This window comes from Bubalus kerabau, chromosome 11 (genome assembly GCF_029407905.1).
Source record: "Bubalus kerabau isolate K-KA32 ecotype Philippines breed swamp buffalo chromosome 11, PCC_UOA_SB_1v2, whole genome shotgun sequence".
Lineage (NCBI taxonomy): Eukaryota > Metazoa > Chordata > Mammalia > Artiodactyla > Bovidae > Bubalus > Bubalus kerabau.
In genome coordinates, this window is record NC_073634.1 from 53421506 (window position 1) to 53434948 (window position 13443).

A 13443-nucleotide genomic window follows, 5' to 3' on the forward strand; every position below is an offset into this window, starting at 1 on the left:
TTGAAAGTTGTGCTGGGGCTGGAAATGAGTAGAGCATCAGGGTGCCTCGTCTAAAATTAGCAACAAGACAAGAGACCCCCTGTAGAGAGCTCTTTACTGCCAAATGCCGCTTGCGATTTTTGTCAGTATTCTTGCCTGTTTCTTGTAACTTGTCCCTTCTAATGTGTTGTGAGCTTGGCAAATAGGGCAATCAAATAGTAGGCTAGTATATGAAGGAAGAATAAATTGATTCTGAGCATGGCCTACAAGGTTCTGGAAGGTATACAAAGTGTAAACTTTGTAACATCAACTTATGGGTCCTTTTTTTTCTGTTCTTTTCCCTTCTTCCCTTCCTTCTTCCTTTCCTCCTTTCTCCCTACTTTGGATTAATCGTTATATTTTTAATAGTTAAAATAGGCAAAAAAGGGGCACCTGGGTATAAATATTGTTTAGGATCAAAGCATTTTAAAACTGGAAGATACCTTTGAAGGCACACCATAAAATCTTTTCATTTCATAGTTACAGTAGTTCATCCCTGGGGAGGTAAAAAGAATTGCTCAAGGTCACACAGTTAGTGATTGCCTGAAGCCAAAGCTGGAACCAGATCCCTGTGGACTGTGCCAAGAAACGTTCAGATGTATAATCTTAAGAAGAGCTCATGGAAAATTAGCTGCCAGTTCAGGTAATGGGAAATGACACCAGAGATGAGGCACCCTCTTCTGAAGGAAGTGGATCTCATTAGAATACGGGCATCTTCAGCCTGAGTCAACCCAAGGCTGGAGCAGGAAAAGCTATAATATCTGTACCCCTCTTATGTGTAATGTAATTACATTTTCACTTCAGCTTAACTGGAGAAAGAGCCTGAATTTACACTGCACACAATTTTTACATGTTTTCTGCTGATCACTGCTTAACAAGGTATTTCACAGGAGAGGTTTGTTAGCTTTAATAGCCCTTAAATTACTTATGGCAATTACCTGCATCACTTTCAACTCCATGGAGGTTATTAAAATACTCTCATGGCAACTGTAAAGAAATATGAAAATAGGTAAAGATGAAATTATGCCCTTTCCCTGAAGACATTTGCTTGGAATGTATTTGCATTGCTTTTATACAGGGGGATGCATTTAGTTGAAGATAAGTATTCTAACCACTGAGCTTTACTCAACCTAAAAGCAAGCATATGTCTCTGGAATAATTTTTTTCTCCTCCTTTCAGGTTTATTCCAGTGCTACCCTCTTATGGTAACTGGAAAATATTTTGATTGAGATTTAGTGAGCATTTACTAAGCCTCTAACATATGTCAGGCAATGTCATATATGCTATTTTATTTGAATTCAAAGAACTCCTGAGAGTTATGTGATATTATATCTATCTCAGAGATAAGGAAACTTAGATTCATAGAAGCAAAGGAAAATTCACAAAATCACATAGCCAATAAGTGTAACAGATGGGATTAAAATCCACTCTTAATTCCTGCAAGAACTGTATTGTATCACAAATGTTGTTGATCAGTCACTGTGTTGTGTCTGACGCTTTGTGACACCTTGGACTGTAGCTCGCTAGACTCTTCTACCCAAGGGATTTCCCAGGCAAGAATACTGGAGTGGGATGCCATTTCCTTCTCCAGGAGATATTCCTGACCCAGAGATTGAACCCATGTCTCCTGCACTGGCAGGTAGATTCTTTACTACTGAGCCACCAGGGAAGCCCTTAGATCAGTTTTACGGAGGTATAATTTACATATAACAAAACATACCCATTTCAAGTCTACATATCACAACTACCACCTATTAATTAGATAGCTTTACCTATAAGCGGAGCACTTATTCTTTTTTAAATTTGTTTTTTTAATCTTATTTTTGACTGTACTGGTTCTTCGTTGCTATGTGTGGGTTTTCTCTAGTGTGGCGAGCGGGGGCTACTTTCTAGCTGTGGTGTGTGGGCTTCTCATTGTGGTGGTTTCTCTTGCTGCAAAGCCCAGGCTCTGGGGTGTGTGGGCTCAGTAGTTGCGGCGGGATTCAGTAGTTGTGGCACACGGATTTAGTTGCCCTTCCTGCATGTGAAATCCTCCCACACTGGGGATTAAATTCATGCCCCCTGCATTGGCAGGTGGATTCTTAACCACTGGACCAGCAGGGATATTCAGCAGAGCTGCTTTTGTGGGGTTGTTTGCAGGATTCGGGGGAGGTTTTATTGGCCCTATCCAATCCCTGAAATTTCTTGTATTCTTGTAGGAAAAAGTGCTTTCTGGGATTCTTTTATGGAAATCAAAATTCAAACCTGGATAAAGTCTCTAACCCCTAATGCCTGGCTACTCGAGGTGTGGTCCATGGGCTAGCAGCATTATTATCCCCTGGAACACATCAGCAAAGTAGAATCTCAGGCTCCATCCCAGACTTACTGAGTCAGAACCCACATTTTATAACAAGATCCTTGGCCAATGTATATGCACTGCTCTAAAAAAAGATTTTGAGAAGCACTGCTCTAATATGAGGGAGTTTGCCAAGAGACTCGGAGAAGGCAATGGCAACCCACTCCAGTACTCTCGCCTGGCAAATCCCATGGATGGAGGAGTCTCGTAGGCTGCAGTCATGGGGTTGCTAAGAGTTGGACATGACTGAGCGACTTCACTTTCACTTTTCACTTTCATGCATTGGAGAAGGAAATGTCAACCCACTCCAATGTTCTTGCCTGGAGAATCCCAGGGACGGGAGAGCCTGGTGGGCTGCCATCTATGGGGTCGCACAGAGTCGGACGTGACTGAAGTGACTTAGCAGCAGCAGCAGCAGCCAAGAGACTTCTTTACTGTTTGAAAGTGAAAGAAAGTGTTAATCACTCAGTCATGTCCGACGCCTTGAGACCCCTTGGACTGTAGCCCTCCAGGCTCCTCTGTCCATGGGATTTCCCAGGCAACAGTACTGGAGTGGGTTGCCATTTCCTTCTCCAGGGGATTACCTGATACAGGGATTGAGCCCGGGTCTTCTGCATTGCAGGCAGATTCTTTACTATCTGAGCCATCAGGGAAAGTATTGATCATTTGGAGAAATGGGTAAGAGGAAGAGAATGAAGCGAATGGACTCAGCAGAGGTAGGGAATCCTCCTGCATAGGAAGACTTTGCACATGGATCCCATCTCCATTTCCATCTTGTCTAGGACTTACTTCAGATAACTAACACAGGAGGGAAATAGCTCATTTACACACTAGGATTATTATTATTTTTTTCAATGCCATTGTGACTTTTCTGAGAAATGGTCCACAGCATTTTCATGTGAAATGGATGGGTGTGTTTATTCTCTCTGCGGTAAAGAAAACCTTCACAAATCATGCCTTCATCACTTTATTTTTTTTTATTTTTTATTTTTAGCCTTTATCACTTTAATTTTTCATCCTTTTCTTTCTCAGCTCCCATCTCTATCTTTGAGATATTTCTGAGCATCATAATCCAAGAATCTCATAGTAGCTTTTAACTCAAAATTGCTAAGTCCAAACACATCCCCTTCTCCTTCCCTTCTTCAGCAGAGCTGATTTTACCAGTGGTCAGTGGTGACAGTGGTTTATTAATCCAGTCAATCATCCACAAGGAGTTATTATACAGCTGCTATGAGTCAGTCACTGTTAATGGTCCTGTTTTTAAGGCCCAGCATGCTAAGGGGGCAGATGAATGTGTCAACACAGAATTAGACTGCAGTGTGTGAGCTGTTATATTAGGCTGTACTGTCAGTTCAGCATTCATCAGCCACAGGTGGCTACTGAGCACTTGAAATGTGGCCAGTCTGGATTGATTTGTGTCCAAAGAGTAGAAGATACTTTGTGTTGCACAATGAAAAAATAGAATGAAAATATCTCATTAATATTTTAAAAATGTTGATTCCACATTGAACTGATACTATTCCCTGGTGGCTAAGATGGTAAAGAATCCACCTGCAATGCTGGAGACCTGGGTTCAATCCCTGGGTTGGGAAGATCCCCTGGAGAAGGGAATGGTTTCCCACTCCAGTATTCTTGCCTGGAGAATTCCATGGACAGAGGAGCCTGGTGGGCTACAGTCAGTCCATGGGGTCACAAATAGTCAGACATGACTGAGCGACTTTCCCTGGATACATATATTTAGATATATGGGTAAGACATGTGGCTCAGCTGGTAAAGAACCTGCCTGCTAACACAGGAGATGCAAGAGATGTGGGTTTGATCCCTGGGTCAGGAACAATCCACTGGAGAAGGAAATGACAACCCACTCCAGTATTCTTGCCTGGAAAATCCCATGGACAGAGGAGCCTGGTGAGCTACAATTCATGGGGTCCTAAAGAGTCAGACACAACTCAGGTTGGGTGTGCCTGCGTGCCTGTAAACACACACACACACACACACACACACACATTTAGATTTATGTGTTTAGTTGCCAAGTTGTGTCTGACTCTTTGTGACACCATGGACTGTAGCCCGCCAGGCTCCTCTGTCCATGGGATTTCCCAGGCAAGAATACTGGAGTGGGTTTCCATTTCCTTCTTCAAGCCTATAGCACCAGGTATTCCCAGGTGGTCTCCTATCCAAGTATTAATCAGGCCCGACCCTTCTTAGCTTCTGAGATCAGATGCCATCTGGCATGTTCAGGGTGGTATGGCCATAGTTACATATATATATCGGGTTGAATAAAATGTACTATTAAAATTAGGTTCACTTGATTCCTTTTAGTTTTTTTTTTTTTAATGCAGTGGTTAAAAATGTAAAATTACATGTGTGTCTAGTATTGTATTTCTGTTGGGCAGTGCTCCATTCCAGGTTCTGAGTTTAGGGGAACTACAGAGTAAGGGTTCAAGAAAGTGCAGGGAAGGGCAGTAGGCATTTTCCAGGTAAAGAGGAGAAAAGGCTGTGGTGTTGGTGACTTAGGAAAACAGGCAAATTGAAATTAAAGGAAATTAACAGAACTACTGTTTTTCTGTTACCAGCAATCGTATCACAGCAGAAGACCGGAAGCTTCGTGCTATGACCAGTCAGAGGACAAGAGTTATCTCCTGCTATAGTTGTGTGTTATATTATGGAGCCCTGGGTCCCTCTCACTTGGCTGTTTTACCGCAGAGCTTCTTGGAGAGTCACCCTTACTTTCCTACTCTTTCTTGTAATAGAGCCCTTGCTTCTACTTGCAGGCTGCAGTGTGAGAGAGTGAAGTAAAATTCATTTCCAGCTCGGAATGAAGGGCTAAGGATAGTCCAAGATTTGTATGTGGTGTTCTGTTGTCTCTGCTAAACAGTGAACTAAAATAAATTATAATCAAAGGGACACAGGCCAAAGTTGCTGTTTCCAGAGACTTTGGGGAGGGAGTGGAAGAAGCTGGGATTTCTGTCCATCTTTTTTTCCCTCTTAGATAGAAGCTGGTCCTTGAGATCCCAGGTTTACGGTGTGGGTGAGAGTTTTGAGGTGTGGAGCATTTATATTCCTTGGAGAAAGAAATGGCAACCCACTCCAGTACTCTTGCCTGGGTAGTTCCATGTACATTTAAATTACCTGGAAAACTTCTTTTCCAAATCCTAGCAATGAGGACTGTGGGATCCCAGATGGGAAGGAAGCCAATCTCTCAGTGAAGCAGCAGCTGCCCTGTCTGTTGCCTGTGGGTCTATCTCCTGTTTTGGGAAACACAGTGTTCAAGGGAGGTCCTAGAATTACAAACGATGAAAGGATAAGCCAGGAGCTAGACATCTAGGTAACATTCCAATCGATGTACTCTGGATCTATCTTTCAGCTTTGGAGAGAGAACCTTTAGGTGAGAGGGATTCCCAGGTGGCCCAGTGGTAAGGAATCATCCGCTGTCCAATGCAAGAGATGCAGGAGATGCAGGTTTGATCCCTAAGTTGGGAAGATCCCCTGGAGGAGGACATGGCTACCCACTCCAGTATTCTTGACTGGGAAATCCCTTAGAAAGAGGAGCCTGGTGGGCTAAGGTCCATGGAGTCACAAAGAGTCAGTCACTACTGAGCACGCACCCATAGCTGCGCAGTGTTTAGGTGATAATAAGTTAATAAGTTGACATTTTACCTGAAGACTCAGTGCTGTCTTTGGACAAATGTGAAGTTTATTCAGTAAACATCTCTCAAATTATTTCTCTATGCCAGGCATGGAGGCATAAGAGGAAAGGAAGGAAAACACTCTAACCTTGTGAGATGGATATTTTTGTCCCTGTTTTATGAATGAGAAGCCTGAGGTTCAATGCCTGGCTCCAGACGGCCTGAAACCCAAGTCACTAACCAGGAGTTCATGGTTTTATCTTCTCCAAGGCCATGGAGCCTCTCTGACCTTCTCTGCTTGTTCTCTCCATTTCCACTCTGTTGAGGCCCCAAGGTAAGTACACCCCAGGTCCAAAAGGACAGGGATCCAGGGAAGCAACTAAGACAGACTCTAAGCTCCCTTTCTTCACAGTATATGTTTTGAGGGGTGAAGGATGGGGGTCAAATTTTGGATAAGCGGGGTTAGTTAAACCTGCCAAGTGTCCCCCTCACTCAGGACTCAGCTGCTTTTTTAAGTGAAGTGAGTGGAGACAGCTGACAACAGAATTCTTGTATTTTCTTCTTTATTCTGTGACTTGATATCTCTGAGACTTTTATAAATATATTTAGGATACAAAGTAAGCTTTCCTCTATTTATCATCTCACACCCCATTATCTCTACCCCCAGGCCAAACAGAGCACCTGGAAATCACACAGTTCTGCTGAGCTGTGGCTTCCAGGTGTCTGAATCCAAGCCTGAGAACTCAGATTTGAATGTTCAGGAACCAAACTGCCAAAATATCAGACATATAAGTGGAATAAGTTTATCCCTTTTGGGCTGATAAATATTTATCAGGTATGTAAGATATTTTTGTTGAAACCAATCTGGTAAGCCTCTCTCTCCTCTCTATTCCTTCAGACACGCCAGGGTTTAATGTCTGTCTAAAGACCTGTCCTGGACTAAATTTCTGTTGTTTAAGCCACTGCCTCTCCTGTTTTGTTCTAGAAGCCTGGGATGATTGAGGTAAGACTCCAGTGGCTTGTCAAAGGAAGGATTCAATCAGACACTGCGTCAGAGAGAAGCAGCAGCTGAGCTGAAATTGAGAAATCTTCCAGCCTTTTGCCTGACAGATGTGGAAACTGATGCCACGAGAGGGGACCTGGCAGGGTGCCATCCATGGGGTAAGTGAGGCCAGGCTGGGAACTAGGATCCTGGACGGCTTGTCCAGTTCTTTCTCAGGGAAGAGAAACAAGGGGCTGCCTTCCAAGAGGTGACGTCAGATAGGAAGCAAAAAACATGAAAATCCCATGGTTCCTTTCACCAGAGAGACCTCAGTGCTTTCTCAGAGCTGGGATGCTGAGATGTTTAGAAGTGCCCACACAGCCCTGGTGTTGACTTAGTATTCAGCTCACGTTCCACTGTGGACAGGTTTTGTTACCTCTGAGGAGGCTCTGAGTTTCTCTGTACCTCCCTCTCCTTGTCAGTGGAGGAGGGCCTGTTGGAGTTGCTGGATTAATCAGGGAAGGTGTGGAGATATGTCAAGACACCCTCCAGAGAATCCAGATCAATACCATGCATGAAAACAAAGCCGGCTTTGAAGCCCTGAGTTCACAAAAGAAAGTTTCTTTGCTTCTAAGACAAATTAGAACAACACAAAGATGGTTAAAACTAGTTCAGGAGGTTTTTCTTTTTTTCCCTCAGAAAGTTTTGGCATTGAGGAGGGATTTTCCCATTCTACATCTGGGCATGTTTGTATCTGTATGCTATGCTAAGTCACTTCAGTCCTGTCCGACTCTGTGCGACCCCATAGACGGCAGCCCACCAGGCTCCCCCATCCCTGGGATTCTCCAGGCAAGAACACTGGAGTGGGTTGCCATTTCCTTCTCCAATGCATGAAAGTGAAAAGTGAAAGTGAAGTCGCTCAGTCGTGTCTGACTCTTAGCGACCCCATGGACTGCAGCCTACCAGGCTCCTCCGTCCATGGGAATTTCCAGGCAGTACTGGGGTGGGGCGCCATTGCCTTCTCCGTTGTATCTGTATAAGGAGGAAAAAATGTGAAGTCAATGAGTGTGCTTTCTGTTGGTTAATTGTTAATCTATAAACTTCCTCTCACCCTCTGTTCTGGCACCCAGGACTCATGCTTCTGACTGCTTACTGCTGCCTAAATGCGTGCACTCTTCTTGACCATGGGCTCTTATTCCGGAACTTTCCTCCTTTCACCCAAAATTATATGTGCCATGTCCACCTACCCTCACCCCTACTCCTTTGAAGCCTTGGTCACAAGGCTGGGGAGGGTGGTGCTGTGGGTAAAGAACCTGCTTGCCAGTGCAGGAGACGTGGCTTCAAGCCTTGGGTCAGGAAGATCAGCTGAAGGAGGAAATGGCAACCCCCTCCAGTATTCTTGCCTGGAGAATCCCATGGACAGTGAAGCTTGGTGTCCATGGGGTTGGGGTTACAAGAATTAGACGTGACTTAGTGACTAAACCAACCACCACCACCAAGTCTTAAAGAAGCGCATCAAGAGTTCGACTAGTGGCAGCCACTGGAGAAGAATCAACACTTTGCCTTTTACTCCTTTCAGGGCCTGCATGAGTGCTGGATCCAACTGTCTAGGGAGCAGATGCTGAGGGGACCTGTCAATTGCCCAAAATTGGTACCTAGAGACCCAAAAATGAGGATGAAGGGGTACCAAATAACCCACATTCTAAAGAGAGAAGCCCAAAGTGCACCCCACTCCTAGCCTCGCCTTCCTGAGAGGTGGCAGCTGTCTGGGTGACATTCTTCATTCCCCACTCGGTGGGAAGTTTATTGCTCTGGGAGGAGAGAACACAAGGAGGGAGAGCTAGCAGTGTTGGGAGCCTCAGGGCGTGAGGGCCCTTAGGAGAGGTGCTTCCTTGCCCTCCCTGTTGGGGAAAGGAGACAGTGTATCTCTCCTCTCTCCAGTGGAGGTGAAGTGGGGAGTTGGGTGAAGGCAAGTCTCCAAGTACATCACCTGTGAAGATTTTGGGGGACCTGCAAGAAGAAACAGACAGCTTTTCATTTTCTAGAAGGATGCTCCTTACTGATCTGTCCTGGCCATGTTTTGGGGGGTTGAGCGTGGTTATGGAAACAGCCTGCATTCATGTTTCTCTTTGGGCAAAGATGTGAGTTTCCTGTGGGTAAAGGAAACTGAACAGAAGTAATCCACAAGACCCCAAGCCAAGGCTGCCAGAGACCCTGGCAGAAACTATCCTTGGGTCCACTTCTGGTGTTGGTCCCTGGGAGGGCAGGGGTGGAGGTAGATGGTTGGGAGCTGTTGAAGCCCACCCTCCCACAAGGCACTATACCTAGGGTGTCTTGAGAGCACTCTCCAAAGAGCCCTGGTGGGTCCCTAAGGGAGAGCCAGCACTTGACTTCCTGCCAAGGGGTCAATTTGTGCTTTCTAAGAAAGCTGCTAATGGAGAGAGGGCTCTGAGAATGGCAGTTGAGTAGAGGGACATTGCACTCTGACCCTTACCTCCTCCCATGCCCTGCAGAGTGAGGGGGAAGGAGGCACCCAAGCTAGACAAGGTCTTCCTCTGTTTCCTCTGCTCCAGGAGTCAGGGGCCCTGAACTTAGTGAAAAGATGGGATAGGAGAATATAAGAAGAGTTTAAAACTGGCCCAGGTAAGTTTTAATAACCAGAAGTGTCCTCAAAGTTATGAGTTATGTTCAAACTCTCATTAAGAGCTCTTCTTTCCAGCAGGGAAGGATAAAGTAGTTAAGAAATAAAGCAATTTGCATTTTGTCCCCCATTGAGAATTCAAAAAACTAAGATCATGACATCCAGTCCCATCACTTCATGGCAAATAGACGAGGAAAAAGTGTGAACAGTGACAGATTTTATTTTCTTGGGCTCCAAAATCACTGCCATGAAATTAAAAGACACTTGCTCTTTGTAAGGAAAGCTATGGCAAACCTAGACAGTGTATTAAAAAGCAGAGACAGTCCTTTGTCGACGAAGGTCCGTCTAGTCAAAGTTATGGTTTTTCCAGTAGTCATGTGTGGATGTGAGAGTTGGACCATGAAGAAAGCTGAGCGCTGAAGAAACTTTGGAACTGTGGTGTTGGAGAAGACTCTTGAGAGTCCCTTGGACTGCAAGGAGATCGAACCAGTCAATCCTAAAGGAAATCAACCCTGAATATTCATTGAAAGGACTGATGCTGAATCTTAAACATTAGTGAAATTTGCTCAGTCAGGTCCAACTCTTTGCGACCCTATGGACTATACAGACCATGGAGTTCTCCAGGCCAGAATACTGGAATGGGTAGCCTTTCCCTTCTCTGGGGGATCTTCTCATCCCAGGGATTGAACCCAGGTCTCCCATATTGCAGGCGGATTCTTTACCAGCTGAGCCACAGGGGAAGCCAAAGCATACTGGAGTGGGTGGCCTATCCCTTCTCCAGCGGATCTTCCCAACCCAGGAATCGATCCGGGGTCTCCTGCATTGCAGGTGGATTCTTTACCAACTGAGCTATCAGGGAAGCTAAAGCTCTAATACTTTGGTCACTTGATGCAAAGAGCTGACTCATTGGAAAAGACCCTGGTGCTGGGAAAGATTGAGGACAGGAGGAGAAGGGGGTGGCAGGGGATGAGATGGTTGGATGGCATCATGGACTCAATGGATATAAGTTTGAGCAAATTCCGGTAGATTCTGGAAGACATGGAAGCCTGGAGTGCTGCAGTCCATGGGGTGGCAAAGAGTTGGAGATGACTTAGTGACTGAACAACCACAATTCCTGTTGAGCTGTGACACCTTAGTGAACTGCTTGCAACGGGAATGAAAAACAAGATGGCAAGAGCATCTTGGGGACTCATTTCACTGCCGACATGCCTGTGTCCTGTGTCTTTTCCTACTGAAGCACTGGGCTTATCCCAGAAACTTAATATGATGAGCAGTCCATCAGAAATGGGTTCCAGCATGGGACCTCCGGGGTCCCCATAATAACCTTATTCCCGACATGTCTTTGGCAGCAGCAAGAGGAATCTGAAGAGATAAACTCTGAGGTCCCAGGAATCCTCAGAAATGACCACAGGCAGAGGTACTGCTCTGAAGGCTGCTGGCCAGGAAAGGTGTGAGGTCAGTGGAAGCCTCCAGATTCCTGCCTGGGGATCAGCAGGTAGCTCTCCGAGTTGCCTGGTCCTGATCTGAGCACCCGTGTTGTTTTGCAGTCTTCCGGAAGCATGGCCCTTTTGATTGATCTGGCTGAGAAGACTCCCTCAGGATCCTCCTAACCACCTGCAGCCTGAGTGGGCACCACCTCTGGCTCCTTTGCAAAGAAAAACCTCTGTTTTGGGATTGCAGCCCCAGGGACCTGCTGAACAGATTAACCTGCAAGTTGTTAGGCGAGTTCAGGCCACAAGGTGGCAGCAGAGGACTAGCTTGGTCAGAGGCACTTGCTAGCTCAGTTGGGAGGCCTGATCGGGGCAGGTGCTTTCCTCCACACCAGGCGGTTGGAAAGGGAGGGGAGTGAGCCAGCATTTTAGAGGGTTGGGGGATCAGTACTAACAGATGCAGAAAAATTCCAGGAGGGTGTTAAGGTGAAACTTAAAAGAATACAAAATCATGTATTGAGTATTTACTGTGAGCTGGGTAATCTGCTTAACACAACATAAACTATATGTTCCATTTCTTGGACTAACCTTATTATCCCTTTTTGATGTATGAGGAAACAGAGGCTCAGATTAATTAAATTACTCACCCAGGCTCACATAGTTATAGGTGATGGGGCCAGGAATGAAAATGAGGTCTGTCTGCCTTGTAAGCCTGAGTTCTGAACCTGTGTTCCACAGAGCAAGCGTCAGTGTAGACCTGTGGTTCTCAAAGTGTGGTCCTGGGACTCCTGTGTTGGGGTGACTTGATAGGAATGCAAATTCTCAGGCCCTGCCCAAGGTCTACTGAATCAGAGACTCTGGGGTGGGAGCTGAGCAATCTGTGGTTTAAAAACCCTCGGAGGGAGTCTTTTTTCTTTTTTTTTCTTAACAAAAGAAAAACAAACAGAAATGTATTACCATGTATACTTCCCTGGTGGCTCAGTGGTAAAGAACCCACTTGCCAATGCAGGAGATGTGGGTTCTATCCTTGGTCCAGGAAGATCCCAGAGAAGGAAATGGCAACCTACTCCAGTACTCTTGTTAGGGAAATTTCATGAACAGAAGAATCTGGTGGGCTACAGTCCATGGGGTCGCAAAAGAGTCAAACACAACTTCGCAACTAAGCATACACATATATTTCATATACACTCTGATGCTGGCTCAAGTTTGGAAAGCAGTGCTATAGACAAGGGCTTCTCAGGTGGTGCTAGTGGTGAAGAACCCACCTGCCAATACAGGAGACTATCAGATGCGGTTTCAATCCCTGGGCTGGGAAGATCCCCTGGAGAAGGGCATGGCAACCCACTCCAGCATTCTTGCCTGGAGGATCCCATGGACAGAGGAGCCTGGCAGGCTACAGTCCACAGGGTTGAAAAGAGTTGGACATGCCTGAAGCGACTTAGCATGCTTGCACGTAAGGTATAGACAATGGTCCAGGCTGCTTAAAATCTGGACAGCAACTTTGCCTTGGACATCACCTCTCCCTGTGCAGTCACTGCTCTGACCCCAGCTGGAATAGTCAATCCTGACTTTAGGTCAGCTGATCCCAAAGGGAAAGAAGTTTTTTAGGGTTTGCCCCAATTCTGCCCCTGACTTGCCAATATCTTTCTCTCCCCTTTAGGTGTGGGGGAAAAAGTCTTTATGGAGCTTGGGACTTTTTTCTTCATGAGCATGACAAGCAGGCTACCTCTATCAAAGGCAGCCGGGTGAGACCAGACTAGAATTTAGAATCTCCTTATAAATAAAGCCTCAGCTTTAAGCATTAATGAAAGACTTGGGATCTTTATGGCGCCATTCATTTCTCATCTTGCCAATTCAGTAGTCAGAGAGCATCTTCCATCTTCACCCCTGCCACTAATTATGGAACTCTGCCCTGATGTGTGGGTAATTTAGGTTCTTAGCAGAATCGTTATTAATCTAAAAATATTACATAATATGTAAGACTGGAGGAAAAGACTCCAAATTGTTCTTATTTGTATTTCTACCTAAACATTTCTGGGTGATTTCAACTTGTTTCTTGGTGCCTTTAATTTTTTTTTAACTTTGAAGTGTGTATAACTTTTTATTTAGTAAGAGAAGGAAATAATAAATGCTGTCTTATAAACAAGTCTTTTAATCTGGGAGATGAACCCAGTGGAATGAAAGTTATGAGTCTGAAAATTCCTCATGGGGTTGATTTGACTACGAAAGAACTGTTTGAAGTTTGTAAATAGTCATTTAAAGAAAAAAAAAATCTCATTAATTTTCACTTTCTTCATTTAAAACTTGTGATCATATCCATAGAAGATAGGTATCTTTCTTGTTGAGGCTACAAAAGAGTGTTAAAGAATGAGACAGTGTTTAGGAGAACAGATGGTCTCCACGGAGCT

At 45.0% G+C, this 13443-nt stretch overlaps 1 pseudogene; it reads right to left on the reverse strand.

The window, feature by feature from the left end:
- Positions 1 to 4493: 4493 nt before the first annotated feature.
- LOC129623948 (uncharacterized) lies at positions 4494 to 4612 on the reverse strand (annotated as a pseudogene).
- Positions 4613 to 13443: the final 8831 nt, after the last annotated feature.